Consider the following 17,019-nt stretch of genomic DNA (forward strand, 5'->3'; position numbering starts at 1 on the left):
AGATCTGATGCAGGTGTAGGTAAGTTAGACAAGGATAACCCGTTCCCATTAGTTGATGGTACAAGGACTAGGAGACACAGATTGATGGTTTTGGGAAAGAGATGCAGGGTAATTTCAGGAAGCACTTTTTGCTTTACCTGCGACATTGCAACTGCAATGTCTGTCCGCAAGTGTGGTGGAAGCAGAGACAATCAATGATTTCAATAGGAAATTGGAGAAACACTTGAAGGAAACAAACTTGCTCCAGGGTGACGCCAATCAAGCAGGAGAATGAATCTGATTTGGATGATAAGAATATTTTATCAATTTCAATTCTGTCAAAGCTTTGACATTTTTTTCGTTTGTAAAATACTGCAACATAAAGTAAACCTGCAATTTAAGGTTGCGATGGCCGGAGGTCGAACCCAGGTCAACTGCTTGGAAGGCAGTTATGCTCACCACTATACCACCATCGCTCACTGGACTGCTTTGGTCCAGCGTTTTGATTAATAGAATGCTGTACAATGGTTTCAATTCGGACCTGAGCAATACGATTATGTTAACAGAAACACAATACTGTGAATGCTGGAAATCTGAAATAAAATCAGAAAGAGCTGCAAATATTCTGATCAATGGTCACTCACCTGAAACGTTAATTCTGCTTCTCTCTCCACAGATGCTGCCAGACCTGCTGAGTATTTCCAGCATTTCTTGTTTTTATTTCAGATTTCCAGCATCTGCAGTATTTTGCTTTTATTTTAGAGTTTAGTTGCGAACTGATCCTTTTTGCTTACTGGGCAGAACTTTGCAGTGGAGTGACGCAGAAAACTGTACGAAGAACAATGTTTTTAACGGGCCCACAATTTCGAAGTTTAAGGAGGACTAAATACACAGCAATGTATGCATATCGTAAAGAGCTGTAAGTTTCAGGTAGATGTTACCTGAACAGAGGTGAGACAGAGAATACCCAACCCGTCTCACCTTTAGATTCCTGACCAAGATAGACCGACAAGGTACAAACTCAAGTTATGTGACCAAGTCAGAGAGTTTATTAGGCTTAACTAAGATGTACAAAGTTAATACTTAACAATGGTAATAGATATTCAGTAACACAACACCCGTTCTTGTTTCTGTGCTTGCTGCGGCACGGACTTCTCTCCTTCTTCATCCCTTGCTGTGTTTTTTTGACTATATTCTATCTTCTCCTTTGAAGCACCAACGATCTTCTGTTGACCCCTCTCGAAGTGTGCTGACGATGTCCTATAACACCCTTTCTTTTATCCTTCTTGTGGTGCAAAGATGTTACCAATAGATATTCAGTAACACAACACCCGTTCTTGTTTCTGTGCTTGCTGCCACACGGACTTCTCTCCTTCTTCATCCCTTGCTGTGGTTCTTGACTGTGTTCTACCTTCTCCTTCCAAGAGGTAACGATCTTCTGTTGACCCCTCTCATTGCACAAAGTGACAGATACAGAGTAAAATCAACATTCACATACCAGGAACAGACAGGTACAGAGTAAAATCAACATTCACATACCATAAACTGACAGGTACAGAGTAAAATCAACATTCACATTCCAGAAACTGAAAGGTACAGAGTAAAATCAACATTCACATACCATAAACTGACAGATACAGAGTAAAATCAACATTCACATACCAGGAACTGAAAGGTACAGAGTAAAATCAACATTCACATACCAGAAACTGGCAGGTACAGAGTAAAATCAACATTCACCCTGGAGCAAGTTTGTTTCCTTCAAGTGTTTCTCCAATTTCCTACTGAAATCATTGATTGTCTCTGCTTCCACCACACTTGTGGACAGACATTGCAGTTGCAATGTCGCAGGTAAAGCAAAAAGTGCTTCCTCACATTTTGCTGCATCTCTTTCCCAAAACCATCAATCTGTGTCTCCTAGTCCTTGTACCATCAACTAATGGGAACGGGTTATCCTTGTCTAACTTACCTACACCTGCATCAGATCTCCCCTCAATCCACATTGCTGTCAGGAAAACAACCACTTACTTAGATAACACAATCCAGAGCCATCTATCCAAGCTTTTCAATAGCATAAGAATAGTTGTGTTGTAAGTAGTATAGATAGGAGCATAACTTCAAGAGACTTTGATAGATTAACTGATTGTCTCTGCCCAACGCACCAGATTTTCTGTATCACCTGAACACTGGTCACAGCTGTATAAAGTTTCGAGTATTTTCATGGCTTACATTTATGCAAGAACTGCAATGTGAAGGTTGGATTGTGAAGCATGACGGTCATCTTCTCTGAACTAAGTTAAAATGTCATGTTGAGAGATGTGTCAGTGTGGAAGATGCACGTAGCCATAGGAAAAAAAAAGGCAAGTCATGTAGCTGGAGGAGAATCCACAAAGTGGGCGCGATGGACCGTGACATATTTTACGTTTGTGCCAAATAAGGACAGCTAAAATAATAGGATAAATGATATGCTTTGTACATCAATATATTGAAGTCTGTTTGATCTGTTGCTTGCTTTATTATGAAATGTGTTTTCTAGGCTATACTTTGTTTAAACCTTTTTGTGAGAACAATGGGAGAGTCACCAGCACTCCTTGCATGGAGAGAGATGAGATAAAGGCAGAATTAAAGAAAAAAATGTCTGGGATCAGCAAGAATGTCACCTTTAGGATCCTTGCTAAAATAGAAAGAGTCGGGAAACATCTGTACTGTGTGTAGATTCAACCATTAACTAACTAGTGTCAAACAGTGATGTCAACCTGGACCAATTAGGACACTTGGAACAATTCAAAACTAATATGGTAACATCCTTGCACCACAAGAAGGATAAAAGAAAGGGTGTTACAGGACATCGTCAGCACACTTAGAGAGGGGTCAACAGAAGATCGTTGGTACTTAAAAGGAGAAGATACAATATAGTCAAAAAAACACAGCAAGGGATGAAGAAGGAGAGAACTCCGTGCGGCAGCAAGCACAGAAACAAGAACGGGTGTTGTGTGTTACTGAATATCTATTACCATTGTTAAGTATTAACTTTGTACATCTTGGTTAAGCCTAATAAACTCACTGACATGGTCACATAACTTGAGTTTGTACCTTGTCCGTCTATCTTGGTCAGGAATCTAAAGGTGAGACGGGTTGGGTATTCTCTGTATCACCTCTGTTCAGGTAACATCTACCTGAAACTTACAGCTCTTTACTATATGCATACATTGCTGTGTATTTTGTCCTCCTTAAACTTCGAAATTGTGGGCCCGTTAAAAACATTGTTCTTCGTACAGTTTTCTGCGTCACTCCACTGCATAGTTCTGCCCAGTCAGCAAAAAGGATCAGTTCGCTACTAAACTCTAAAATAAAAGCAAAATACTGCAGATGCTGGAAATCTGAAATAATAATAAGAAATGCTGGAAATACTCAGCAGGTCTGGCAGCATCTGTGGAGAGAGAAGCAGAGTTAACGTTTCAGGTGAGTGACCATTGATCAGAATATTTGCAGCACTTTCTGATTTTATTTCAGATTTCCAGCATTAACAGTATTGTGTTTCTGTTAACATAATCGTGTTGCTCAGGTGCAAGTTGAAACCATTGTACAGTATTCTATTAATCAAAACGCTGGACCAGCACAGTACAGTAAGCGATGGTGGTATAGTGGTGAGCATAACAAAAACAAGAAATGCTGGATTCACTCAGCAGGTCTGGCAGCACCTGTGGAAAGAGAAGCAGAGTTAACGTTTCGGATCAGTGATCCTTCTTCGGAACTGGTGAGCATATAGTGGTGAGCATAGCTGCCTTCCAAGCAGTTGACCTGGGTTCGATTCCCGGCCATCGCAAACTTAAATTGAAGGTTTACTTCATGTTGCAGTATTTTACAAACGAAAAAAATGTCAAAGCTTTGACAGAATTGAAGTTGATAAAATATTCTTATCATCCAATCAGATTCATTCTCCCGCTTGATTGGCGTCACCCTGGAGCAAGTTTGTTTCCTTCATGTGTTTCTCCAATTTCCTATTGAAATCATTGATTGTCTCTGCTTCCACCACACTTGTGGACAGACATTGCAGTTGCAATGTAGCAGGTAAAGCAAAAAGTGCTTCCTCACATTTCCCGGCATCACTTTCCCAAAACCATCAATCTGTGTCTCCTAGTCCTTGTACCATCAACTAATGGGAACGGGTTATCCTTGTCTAACTTACCTACACCTGCATCAGATCTCCCCTCAATCCACATTGCTGGAAGGAGAACAACCACCTACTTAGATAACACAATCCAGAGCCATCTATCCAAGCTTTTCAATAGCATAAGAATAGTTGTGTTGTAAGTAGTATAGATAGGAGCATAGCTTCAAGAGACTTTGATAGATTAACTGATTGTCTCTGCCCAACGCACCAGATTTTCTGTATCACCTGAACACTGCTCACAGCTGTATAAAGTTTAGAGTATTTTCATGGCTTACATTTATGCAAGAACTGCAATGTTAAGGTTGGATTGTGAAGCATGACGGTCATCTTCTCTGAACTATGTTAAAATGTCATGTTGAGAGATGTGTCAGTGTGGAAGATGCACGTAGCCATAGGAAAAAAAAAGGCAAGTCATGCAGCTGGAGGAGAATCCACAAAGTGGGCGCGATGGACCGTGACATATTTTACGTTTGTGACAAATAAGGACAGCTAAAATAATAGGATTAATGATATGCTTTGTACATCAATATATTGAAGTCTGTTTGATCTGTTGCTTGCTTTATTATGAAATGTGTTTTCAAGGCTATACTTTGTTTAAACCTTTTTGTGAGAACAATGGGAGAGTCACCAGCACTCCTTGCATGGAGAGAGATGAGATAAAGGCAGAATTAAAGAAAAAAATGTCTGGGATCAGCAAGAATGTAACCTTTAGGATCCTTGCTAAAATAGAAAGAGTCGGGAAACATCTGTACTGTGTGTAGATTCAACCATTAACTAACTAGTGTCAAACAATGATGTCAACCTGGACCAATTAGGACACTTGGAACAATTCAAAACTAATATGGTAACATCCCTGCACCACAAGAAGGATAAAAGAAAGGGTGTTACAGGACATCGTCAGCACACTTAGAGAGGGGTCAACAGAAGATCGTTGGTACTTAAAAGGAGAAGATAGAATATAGTCAAAAAACACAGCAAGGGATGAAGAAGGAGAGAAGTCCGTGCGGCAGCAAGCACAGAAACAAGAACGGGTGTTGTGTGTTACTGATTATCTATTACCATTGTTAAGTATTAACTTTGTACATCTTGGTTAAGCCTAATAAACTCTCTGACATGGTCACATAACTTGAGTTTGTACCTTGTCGGTCTATCTTGGTCAGGAATCTAAAGGTGAGACGGGTTGGGTATTCTCTGTCTCACCTCTTTTCAGGTAACATCTACCTGAAACTTACAGCTCTTTACTATATGCATACATTGCTGTGTATTTAGTCCTCCTTAAACTTCGAAATTGTGGGCCCGTTAAAAACATTGTTCTTCGTACAGTTTTCTGCGTCACTCCACTGCATAGTTCTGCCCAGTAAGCAAAAAGGATCAGTTCGCTACTAAACTCTAAAATAAAAGCAAAAGACTGCAGATGCTGGAAATCTGAAATAATAATAAGAAATGCTGGAAATACTCAGCAGGTCTGGCAGCATCTGTGGAGAGAGAAGCAGAGTTAACGTTTCAGGTGAGTGACCATTGATCAGAATATTTGCAGCACTTTCTGATATTATTTCAGATTTCCAGCATTCACAGTATTGTGTTTCTGTTAACATAATCGTGTTGCTCAGGTGCAAGTTGAAACCATTGTACAGCATTCTATTAATCAAAACGCTGGACCAGCACAGTACAGTAAGCGATGGTGGTATAGTGGTGAGCATAGCTGCCTTCCAAGCAGTTGACCTGGGTTCGATTCCAGGCTATCGCAGCCTGAAGTTGCAGCTTTCCTTTATGTTGCAGTATTTTACAAACGAAAAAAATGTCAAAGCTTTGACAGAATTGAAATTGATAAAATATTCTTATCATCCAATCAGATTCATTCTCCCGCTTGATTGGCGTCACCCTGGAGCAAGTTTGTTTCCTTCAAGTGTTTCTCCAATTTCCTATTGAAATCATTGATTGTCTCTGCTTCCACCACACTTGTGGACAGACATTGCAGTTGCAATGCAGCAGGTAAAGCAAAAAGTGCTTCCTCACATTTCCCGGCATCTCTTTCCCAAAACCATCAATCTGTGTCTCCTAGTCCTTGTACCATCAACTAATGGGAACGGGTTATCCTTGTCTAACTTACCTACACCTGCATCAGATCTCCCCTCAATCCACATTGCTGGAAGGAGAACAACCACCTACTTAGATAACACAATCCAGAGCCATCTATCGAAGCTTTTCAATAGCATAAGAATAGTTGTGTTGTAAGTAGTATAGATAGGAGCATAACTTCAAGAGACTTTGATAGATTAACTCATTGTCTCTGCCCAACGCACCAGATTTTCTGTATCACCTGAACACTGCTCACAGCTGTATAAAGTTTAGAGTATTTTCATGGCTTACATTTATGCAAGAACTGCAATGTTAAGGTTGGATTGTGAAGCATGACGGTCGTCTTCTCTGAACTATGTTAAAATGTCATGTTGAGAGATGTGTCAGTGTGGAAGATGCACGTAGCCATAGGAAAAAAAAAGGCAAGTCTTGTAGCTGGAGGAGAATCCACAAAGTGGGTGCGATGGATTGTGACATATTTTACGTTTGTGACAAATAAGGACAGCTAAAATAATAGGATTAATGATATGCTTTGTACATCAATATATTGAAGTCTGTTTGATCTGTTGCTTGCTTTATTATGAAACGTGTTTTCAAGGCTATACTTTGTTTAAACCTTTTTGTGAGAACAATGGGAGAGTCACCAGCACTCCTTGCATGGAGAGAGATGAGATAAAGGCAGAATTAAAGAAAAAAATGTCTGGGATCAGCAAGAATGTAACCTTTAGGATCCTTGATAAAATAGAAAGAGTCGGGAAACATATGTAATGTGTGTAGATTCAACCATTAACTAACTAGTGTCAAACAGTGATGTCAACCTGGACCAATTAGGACACTTGGAACAATTCAAAACTAATATGGTAACATCCTTGCACCACAAGAAGGATAAAAGAAAGGGTGTTACAGGACATCGTCAGCACACTTAGAGAGGGGTCAACAGAAGATCGTTGGTACTTAAAAGGAGAAGATAGAATACAGTCAAAAAAACACAGCAAGGGATGAAGAAGGAGAGAAGTCCGTGCGGCAGCAAGCACAGAAACAAGAACGGGTGTTGTGTGTTACTGAATATCTATTAACATTGTTAAGTATTAACTTTGTACATCTTAGTTAAGCCTAATAAACTCTCTGACTTGGTCACATAACTTGAGTTTTCACCTTGTAGGTATATCTTGGTCAGGAATCTAAAGGTGAGACGGGTTGGGTATTCTCTGTCTCACCTCTGTTCAGGTAAATCTCGCTGAAACTTGCAGCTCTTTACTAAATGCATACATTGCTGTGTATTTTGTCCTCCTTCAACTTCGAAATTGTGGGCCCGTTAAAAACATTGTTCTTCGTACAGTTTGTTGCGTAACTCCACTGCATAATTCTGCCCAGTAAGCAAAAAGGATCAGTTCGCGACTGAACTCTGAAATAAAAGCAAAATACTGCAGATGCTGGAAATCTGAAATAAAAACAAGAAATGCTGGAAATACTCAGCAGGTCTGGCAGCATCTGTGGAGAGAGAAGCAGAGTTAACGTTTCAGGTGAGTGACCATTGATCAGAATATTTGCAGCACTTTCTGATTTTATTTCAGATTTCCAGCATTCACAGTATTGTGTTTCTGTTTTCAGAATCGCATTGCTCAGGGACAAGTTGAAACCATTGTACAGCATTCTATTAATCAAAACGCTGGACAAGCACAGTACAGTAAGTGATGGTGGTATAGTGGTGAGCATAGCTGCTTTCCAAGCAGTTGACTTGGGTTCGATTCCCGGCCATTGCAACCTTAAATTGCAGGTTTACTTTATGTTGCAGTATTTTACAAACGAAAAAAATGTCAAAGCTTTGACAGAATTGAAATTGATAAAATATTCTTATCATCCAATCAGATTCATTCTCCCGCTTGATTGGCGTCACCCTGGAGCAATTGTGTTTCCTTCAAGTGTTTCTCCAATTTCCTATTGAAATCATTGATTGTCTCTGCTTCCACCACACTTGTGGACAGACATTGCAGTTGCAATGTCGCAGGTAAAGCAAAAAGTGCTTCCTCACATTTCGCTGCATCTCTTTCCCAAAACCATCAATCTGTGTCTCCTGGTCCTTGTCCCATCAACTAATGGGAACGGGTTATCCTTGTCTAACTTACCTACACCTGCATCAGATCTCCCCTCAATCCACATTGCTGTCAGGAGAACAACCACTCACTTAGATAACACAATCCAGAGCCATCTATCCAAGCTTTTCAATAACAAAAGAATAGTTGTGTTGTAAGTAGTCTCGATAGGAGCATAACATCAAGAGACTTTGATAGATTAACTGATTGTCTCTGCTCAACGCACCAGATTTTCTGTATCACCTGAACACTGCTCACCGCTGTGTAAAGTTTAGAGTATTTTCATGGCTTACATTTATGCAAGAACTGCAATGTTAAGGTTGGATTGTGAAGCATGACGGTCATCTTCACTGAACTATGTTAAAATGTCATGTTGAGATATGTGTCAGTGTGGAAGATGCACGTAGCCATATGAAAAATAAAGGCAAGTCATGTAGCTGGAGGAGAATCCACAATGTGGGCGCGATGGACCGTGACATATTTTACGTTTGTGACAAATAAGGACAGCTAAAATAATAGGATTAATGATATGCTTTGTACATCAATATATTGAAGTCTGTTTGATCTGTTGCTTGCTTTATTATGAAATGTGTTTTCAAGGCTATACTTTGTTTAAACCTTTTTGTGAGAACAATGGGAGAGTCACCAGCACTCCTTGCATGGAGAGAGATGAGATAAGGGCAGAATTAAAGAAAGAAATGTCTGGGATCAGCAAGAATGTAACCTTTAGGATCCTTGCTGAAATAGAAAGAGTCTGGAAACATCTGTACTGTGTGTAGATTCAACCATTAACTAACTGGTGTCAAACAGTGATGTCAACCTAGACCAATTAGGACACTTGGAACAATTCAAAACTAATATGGTAACATCCTTGCACCACAAGAAGGATAAAAGAAAGGGTGTTACAGGACATCGTCAGCACACTTAGACAGGGGTCAACAGAAGATCGTTGGTACTTAAAAGGAGAAGATAGAATATAGTCAAAAAAACACAGCAAGGGATGAAGAAGGAGAGAAGTCCGTGCGGCAGCAAGCACAGAAACAAGAACGGGTGTTGTGTGTTACTGATTATCTATTACCATTGTTAAGTATTAACTTTGTACATCTTAGTTAAGCCAAATAAACTCTCTGACTTGGTCACATAACTTGAGTTTGTACCTTGTAGGTCTATCTTGGTCAGGAATCTAAAGGTGAGACGGGTTGGGTATTCTCTGTCTCACCTCTGTTCAGGTAATATCGATCTGAAACTTGCAGCTCTTTACTATATGCATACATTGCTGTGTATTTAGTCCTCCTTAAACTTCGAAATTGTGGGCCCGTTAAAAACATTGTTCTTCGTACAGTTTTGAGCGTCTCTCCACTGCATAGTTCTGCCCAGTAAGCAAAAAGGATCAGTACGCTACTAAACTCTAAAATAAAAGCAAAATACTGCAGATGCTGGAAATCTGAAATAAAAACAAGAAATGCTGGAAATACTCAGCAGGTCTGGCAGCATCTGTGGAGAGAGAAGCGGAGTTAACGTTTCAGGTGAGTGACCATTGATCAGAATATTTGCAGCACTTTCTGATATTATTTCAGATTTCCAGCATTCACAGTATTGTGTTTCTGTTAACATAATCGTGTTGCTCAGGTGCAAGTTGAAACCATTGTACAGCATTCTATTAATCAAAACGCTGGACCAGCATAGTACAGTAAGCGATGGTGGTATAGTGGTGAGCATAGCTGCTTTCCAAGCAGTTTATCTGGGTTTGGTTCCCTGCCATCGCAACCTTAAATTGCAGGTTTTCTTTATGTTGCAGTATTTTACAAACGAAAAAAATGTCAAAGCTTTGACAGAATTGAAATTGATAAAAAATTCTTATCATCCAATTAGAATCATTCTCCCGCTTGATTGGCGTCACCCTGGAGCAAGTTTGTTTCCTTCAAGTGTTTCTCCAATTTCCTATTGAAATCATTGATTGTCTCTGCTTCCACCACACTTGTGGACAGACATTGCAGTTGCAATGTAGCAGGGAAAGCAAAAAGTGCTTCCTCACATTTCGCTGCATCTCTTTCCCAAAACCATCAATCTGTGTCTCCTAGTCCTTGTACCATCAACTAATGGGAACGGGTTATCCTTGTCTCACTTACCTACACCTGCATCAGATCTCCCCTCAATCCACATTGCTGTAAGGAGAACAACCACTTACTTAGATAACACAATCCAGAGCCATCTATCCAAGCTTTTCAATAACAAAAGAATAGTTGTGTTGTAAGTAGTATAGATAGGAGCATAACATCAATAATACTTTGATAGATTAACTGATTGTCTCTGCCCAACGCACCAGATTTTCTGTATCACCTGAACACTGCTCACCGCTGTGTAAAGTTTAGAGTATTTTAATGGCTTACATTTATGCAAGAACTGCAATGTTAATGTTGGATTGTGAAGCATGACGGTCATCTTCACTGAACTATGTTAAAATGTCATGTTGAGAGATGTGTCAGTGTGGAAGATGCACGTAGCCATAGGAAAAAAAAAGGCAAGTCATGTAGCTGGAGGAGAATCCACAATGTGGGCGCGATGGACCGTGACATATTTTACGTTTGTGACAAATAAGGACAGCTAAAATAATAGGATTAATGATATGCTTTGTACATCAATATATTGAAGTCTGTTTGATCTGTTGCTTGCTTTATTATGAAATGTGTTTTCAAGGCTATACTTTGTTTAAACCTTTTTTTGAGAACAATGGGAGAGTCACCAGCAATCCTTGCATGGAGAGAGATGAGATAAAGGCAGAATTAAAGAAAAAAATGTCTGGGATCAGCAAGAATGTAACCTTTAGGATCCTTGCTAAAATAGAAAGAGTCGGGAAACATCTGTACTGTGTGTAGATTCAACCATTAACTAACTAGTGTCAAACAATGATGTCAACCTGGACCAATTAGGACACTTGGAACAATTCAAAACTAATATGGTAATATCCTTGCACCACAAGAAGGATAAAAGAAAGGGTGTTACAGGACATCGTCAGCACACTTAGAGAGGGGTCAACAGAAGAACGTTGGTACTTAAAAGGAGAAGATAGAATACAGTCGAAAAAACACAGCAAGGGATGAAGAAGGAGAGAAGTCCGTGCCGCAGCAAGCACAGAAACAAGAACGGGTGTTGTGTGTTACTGAATATCTATTACCATTGTTAAGTATTAACTTTGTACATCTTGGTTAAGCCTAATAAACTCTCTGACTTGGTCACATAACTTGAGTTTGTACCTTGTCGGTCTATCTTGGTCAGGAATCTAAAGGTGAGACGGGTTGGGTATTCTCTGTCTCAACTCTGTTCAGGTAACATCTACCTGAAACTTACAGCTCTTCACTATATGCATACATTGCTGTGTATTTTGTCCTCCTTAAACTTCGAAATTGTGGGCCCGTTAAAAACATTGTTCTTCGTACAGTTTTCTGCGTCACTCCACTGCATAGTTCTGCCCAGTAAGCAAAAAGGATCAGTTCGCTACTCAACTCTAAAATAAAAGCAAAATACTGCAGATGCTGGAAATCTGAAATAAAAACAAGAAATGCTGGAAATACTCAGCAGGTCTGGCAGCATCTGTGGAGAGAGAAGCAGATCAGAATATTTGCAGCACTTTCTGATTTTTTTTCAGATTTCCAGCATTCACAGTATTGTGTTTCTGTGAACAAAATCGTGTTGCTCAGGTACAAGTTGAAACCATTGTACAGCATTCTATTAATCAAAACGCTGGACCAACATAGTGCAGTAAGCGATGGTGGTATAGTGGTGAGCATAGCTGCCTTCCAAGCAGTTGACCTTGGTTCGATTCCCAGCCATCGCAACCTTAAATTGCAGGTTTGCTTTATGTTGCAGTATTTTGCAAACGAAAAAAATGTCAAAGCTTTGACAGAATTGAAATTGATAAAATATTCTTATCATCCAATCAGATTCATTCTCTTGCTTGATTGGCGTCATCCTGGAGCAAGTTTGTTTCCTTCAAGTGTTTCTCCAATTTCCTATTGAAATCATTGATTGTCTCTGCTTCCACCACACTTGTGGACAGACATTGCAGTTGCAATGTGGCAGGGAAAGCAAAAAGTGCTTCCTCAAATTTCCCTGCATCTCTTTCCCAAAACCATCAATCTGTGTCTCCTAGTCCTTGTACCATCAACTAATGGGAACGGGTTATCCTTGTCTAACTTACCTACACCTGCATCAGATATCCCCTCAATCCACATTGCTGTAAGGAGAACAACCACTTACTTAGATAACACAATCCAGTGGCATCTATCCAAGCTTTTCAATATCAAAAGAATAGTTGTGTTGTAAGTAGTATAGGTAGGAGCATAACTTCAAGGGACTTTGATAGATTAACTGATTGTCTCTGCCCAACGCACCAGATTTTCTGTATCACCTGAACACTGCTCACCGCTGTGTAAAGTTTAGAGTATTTTCATGGCTTACATTTATGCAAGAACTGCAATGTTAATGTTGGATTGTGAAGCATGACGGTCATCTTCACTGAACTATGTTAAAATGTCATGTTGAGAGATGTGTCAGTGTGGAAGATGCACGTAGCCATACGAAAAAAAAAGGCAAGTCATGTAGCTGGAGGAGAATCCACAATGTGGGCGCGATGGACCGTGACATATTTTACGTTTGTGACAAAAAAGGACAGCTAAAATAATAGGATTAATGATTTGCTTTGTACATCAATATATTGAAGTCTGTTTGATCTGTTGCTTGCTTTATTATGAAATGTGTTTTCAAGGCGATACTTTGTTTAAACCTTTTTGTGAGAACAATGGGAGAGTCACCAGCACTCCTTGCATGGAGAGAGATGAGATAAAGGCAGAATTAAAGAAAAAAATGTCTGGGATCAGCAAGAATGTAACCTTTAGGATCCTTGCTAAAATAGAAAGAGTCGGGAAACATCTGTACTGTGTGTAGATTCAACCATTAACTAACTAGTGTCAAACAATGATGTCAACCTGGACCAATTAGGACACTTGGAACAATTCAAAACTAATATGGTAACATCCTTGCACCACAAGAAGGATAAAAGAAAGGGTGTTACAGGACATCGTCAGCACACTTAGAGAGGGGTCAACAGAAGAACGTTGGTACTTAAAAGGAGAAGATAGAATACAGTCGAAAAAACACAGCAAGGGATGAAGAAGGAGAGAAGTCCGTGCCGCAGCAAGCACAGAAACAAGAACGGGTGTTGTGTGTTACTGAATATCTATTACCATTGTTAAGTATTAACTTTGTACATCTTGGTTAAGCCTAATAAACTCTCTGACTTGGTCACATAACTTGAGTTTGTACCTTGTCGGTCTATCTTGGTCAGGAATCTAAAGGTGAGACGGGTTGGGTATTCTCTGTCTCACCTCTGTTCAGGTAACATCTACCTGAAACTTACAGCTCTTCACTATATGCATACATTGCTGTGTATTTTGTCCTCCTTAAACTTCGAAATTGTGGGCCCGTTAAAAACGTTGTTCTTCGTACAGTTTTCTGCGTCACTCCACTGCATAGTTCTGCCCAGTAAGCAAAAAGGATCAGTTCGCGACTCAACTCTAAAATAAAAGCAAAATACTGCAGACGCTGGAAATCTGAAATAAAAACAAGAAATGCTGGAAATACTCAGCAGGTCTGGCAGCATCTGTGGAGAGAGAAGCAGATCAGAATATTTGCAGCACTTTCTGATTTTTTTTCAGATTTCCAGCATTCACAGTTTTGTGTTTCTGTGAACAAAATCGTGTTGCTCAGGTGCAAGTTGAAACCATTGTACAGCATTCTATTAATCAAAACGCTGGACCAACATAGTACAGTAAGTGATGGTGGTATAGTGGTGAGCATAGCTGTCTTCCAAGCAGTTGACCTGGGTTCGATTCCCAGCCATCGCAACCTTAAATTGCAGGTTTGCTTTATGTTGCAGTATTTTGCGAACGAAAAAAATGTCAAAGCTTTGACAGAATTGAAATTGATAAAATATTCTTATCATCCAATCAGATTCATTCTCTTGCTTGATTGGCGTCATCCTGGAGCAAGTTTGTTTCCTTCAAGTGTTTCTCCAATTTCCTATTGAAATCATTGATTGTCTCTGCTTCCACCACACTTGTGGACAGACATTGCAGTTGCAATGTGGCAGGTAAAGCAAAAAGTGCTTCCTCAAATTTCCCTGCATCTCTTTCCCAAAACCATCAATCTGTGTCTCCTAGTCCTTGTACCATCAACTAATGGGAACGGGTTATCCTTGTCTAACTTACCTACACCTGCATCAGATATCCCCTCAATCCACATTGCTGGAAGGAGAACAACCACTTACTTAGATAACACAATCCAGAGCCATCTATCCAAGCTTTTCAATGTCAAAAGAATAGTTGTGTTGTAAGTAGTATAGATAGGAGCATAACTTCAAGGGACTTTGATAGATTAACTGATTGTCTCTGCCCAACGCACCAGATTTTCTGTATCACCTGAACACTGCTCACTGCTGTGTAAAGTTTAGAATATTTTCATGGCTTACATTTAAGCAAGAACTGCAATGTTAATGTTGGATTGTGAAGCATGACGGTCATCTTCACTGAACTATGTTAAAATGTCATGTTGAGAGATGTGTCAGTGTGGAAGATGCACGTAGCCATAGGAAAAAAAAAGGCAAGTCATGTAGCTGGAGGAGAATCCACAATGTGGGCGCGATGGACCGTGGCATATTTTACGTTTGTGACAAATAAGGACAGCTAAAATAATAGGATTAATGATATGCTTTGTACATCAATATATTGAAGTCTGTTTGATCTGTTGCTTGCTTTATTATGAAATGTGTTTTCAAGGCTATACTTTGTTTAAACCTTTTTGTGAGAACAATGGGAGAGTCACCAGCACTCCTTGCATGGAGAGAGATGAGATAAAGGCAGAATTAAAGAAAAAAATGTCTGGGATCAGCAAGAATGTAACCTTTAGGATCCTTGCTAAAATAGAAAGAGTCGGGAAACATCTGTACTGTGTGTAGATTCAACCATTAACTAACTGGTGTCAAACAGTGATGTCAACCTGGACCAATTAGGACACTTGGAACAATTCAAAACTAATATGGTAACATCCTTGCACCACAAGAAGGATAAAAGAAAGGGTGTTACAGGACATCGTCATCACACTTAGAGAGGGGTCAACAGAAGATCGTTGGTACTTAACAGGAGAAGATAGAATACAGTCAAGAAAACACAGCAAGGGATGAAGAAGGAGAGAAGTCCGTGCCGCAGCAAGCACAGAAACAAGAACGGGTGTTGTGTGTTACTGAATATCTATTACCCTTGCTAAGTGTTAACTTTGTTCATCTTGGTTAAGCCTAATAAACTCTCTGACTTGGTCACATAACTTGAGTTTGTACCTTGTCGGTCTATGTTGGTCTGGAATCTAAAGGTGAGACGGGTTGGGTATTCTCTGTCTCACCTCTATTCAGGTAACATCTACCTGAAACTTACAGCTCTTTACTATATGCATACATTGCTGTGTATTTTGTCCTCCTTAAACTTCGAAATTGTGGGCCCGTTAAAAACATTGTTCTTCGTACAGTTTTCTGCGTCACTCCACTGCATAGTTCTGCCCAGTAAGCAAAAAGGATCAGTTCGCTACTAAACTCTAAAATAAATGCAAAATACTGCAGATGCTGGAAATCTGAAATAAAAACAGGAAATGCTGGAAATACTCAGCAGGTCTGGCAGCATCTGTGGAGAGAGAAGCAGATTTAACTTTTCAGGTGAGTGACCATTAATCAGAATATTTGCAGCTCTTTCTGATTTTATTTCAGATTTCCATCATTCACAGTATTGTGTTTCTGTTGACATAATCGTGTTGCTCAGGTGCAAGTTGAAACCATTGTACAGCATTCTATTAATCAAAACGCTGGACCGACACACTCCAGTTAGCGATGGTGGTATAGTGGTGAGCATAGCTGCCTTCCAAGCAATTGACCTGGGTTCGATTCCAGGCCATCGTAACCTTAAATTGCAGGTTTACTTTGTGTTGCAGTATTTTACAAGCGAAAAAAATGTCAAAGCTTTGACAGAATTGAAATTGATAAAATATTCTTATCATCCAATCAGAATCATTCTCCCGCTTGATTGGCGTCACCCTGGAGCAAGTTTGTTTCCTTCAAGTGTTTCTCCAATTTCCTATTGAAATCATTGATTGTCTCTGCTTCCACCACACTTGTGGACAGACCTTGCAGTTGCAATGTAGCAGGTAAAGCAAAAAGTGCTTCCTCAAATTTCCCTGCATCTCTTTCCCAAAACCATCAATCTGTGTCTCCTAGTCCTTGTACCATCAACTAATGGGAACGAGTTATCCTTGTCTCACTTACCTACACCTGCATCAGTTCTCCCCTCAATCCACATTGCTGGAAGGAGAACAACCACTTACTTAGATAACACAATCCAGAGCCATCTATCCAAGCTTTTCAATATCAAAAGAATAGTTGTGTTGTCAGTAGTATAGATAGGAGCATAACTTCAAGAGACTTTGATAGATTAACTGATTGTCTCTGCCCAACGCACCAGATTTTCTGTATCACCTGAACACTGCTCACCGCTGTGTAAAGTTTAGAGTATTTTCATGGCTTACATTTATGCAAGAACTGCAATATTAAGGTTGGATTGTGAAGCATGACGGTCATCTTCACTGAACTATGTTAAA

General features: G+C 39.7%; 4 non-coding genes across 4 annotated transcripts; 3 read left to right on the forward strand and 1 right to left on the reverse strand.

Annotated features, from left to right (window-relative positions):
• Positions 1 to 383: 383 nt before the first annotated feature.
• Positions 384 to 455, reverse strand: trnag-ucc (transfer RNA glycine (anticodon UCC)). The gene has a single exon. It is a non-coding gene; the product is annotated as a tRNA-Gly (tRNA).
• A 5,373-nt stretch (positions 456 to 5,828) lies between these two features.
• Positions 5,829 to 5,900, forward strand: trnag-ucc (transfer RNA glycine (anticodon UCC)). Its single transcript has one exon. It is a non-coding gene; the product is annotated as a tRNA-Gly (tRNA).
• A 6,188-nt stretch (positions 5,901 to 12,088) lies between these two features.
• Positions 12,089 to 12,160, forward strand: trnag-ucc (transfer RNA glycine (anticodon UCC)). Its single transcript has one exon. It is a non-coding gene; the product is annotated as a tRNA-Gly (tRNA).
• Positions 12,161 to 14,156: 1,996 nt separating this feature from the next.
• trnag-ucc (transfer RNA glycine (anticodon UCC)) lies at positions 14,157 to 14,228 on the forward strand. Its single transcript has one exon. It is a non-coding gene; the product is annotated as a tRNA-Gly (tRNA).
• The last annotated feature ends 2,791 nt before the right edge of the window (positions 14,229 to 17,019 follow it).

This window comes from Heterodontus francisci, chromosome 45 (assembly GCF_036365525.1).
Source record: "Heterodontus francisci isolate sHetFra1 chromosome 45, sHetFra1.hap1, whole genome shotgun sequence".
NCBI lineage: Eukaryota > Metazoa > Chordata > Chondrichthyes > Heterodontiformes > Heterodontidae > Heterodontus > Heterodontus francisci.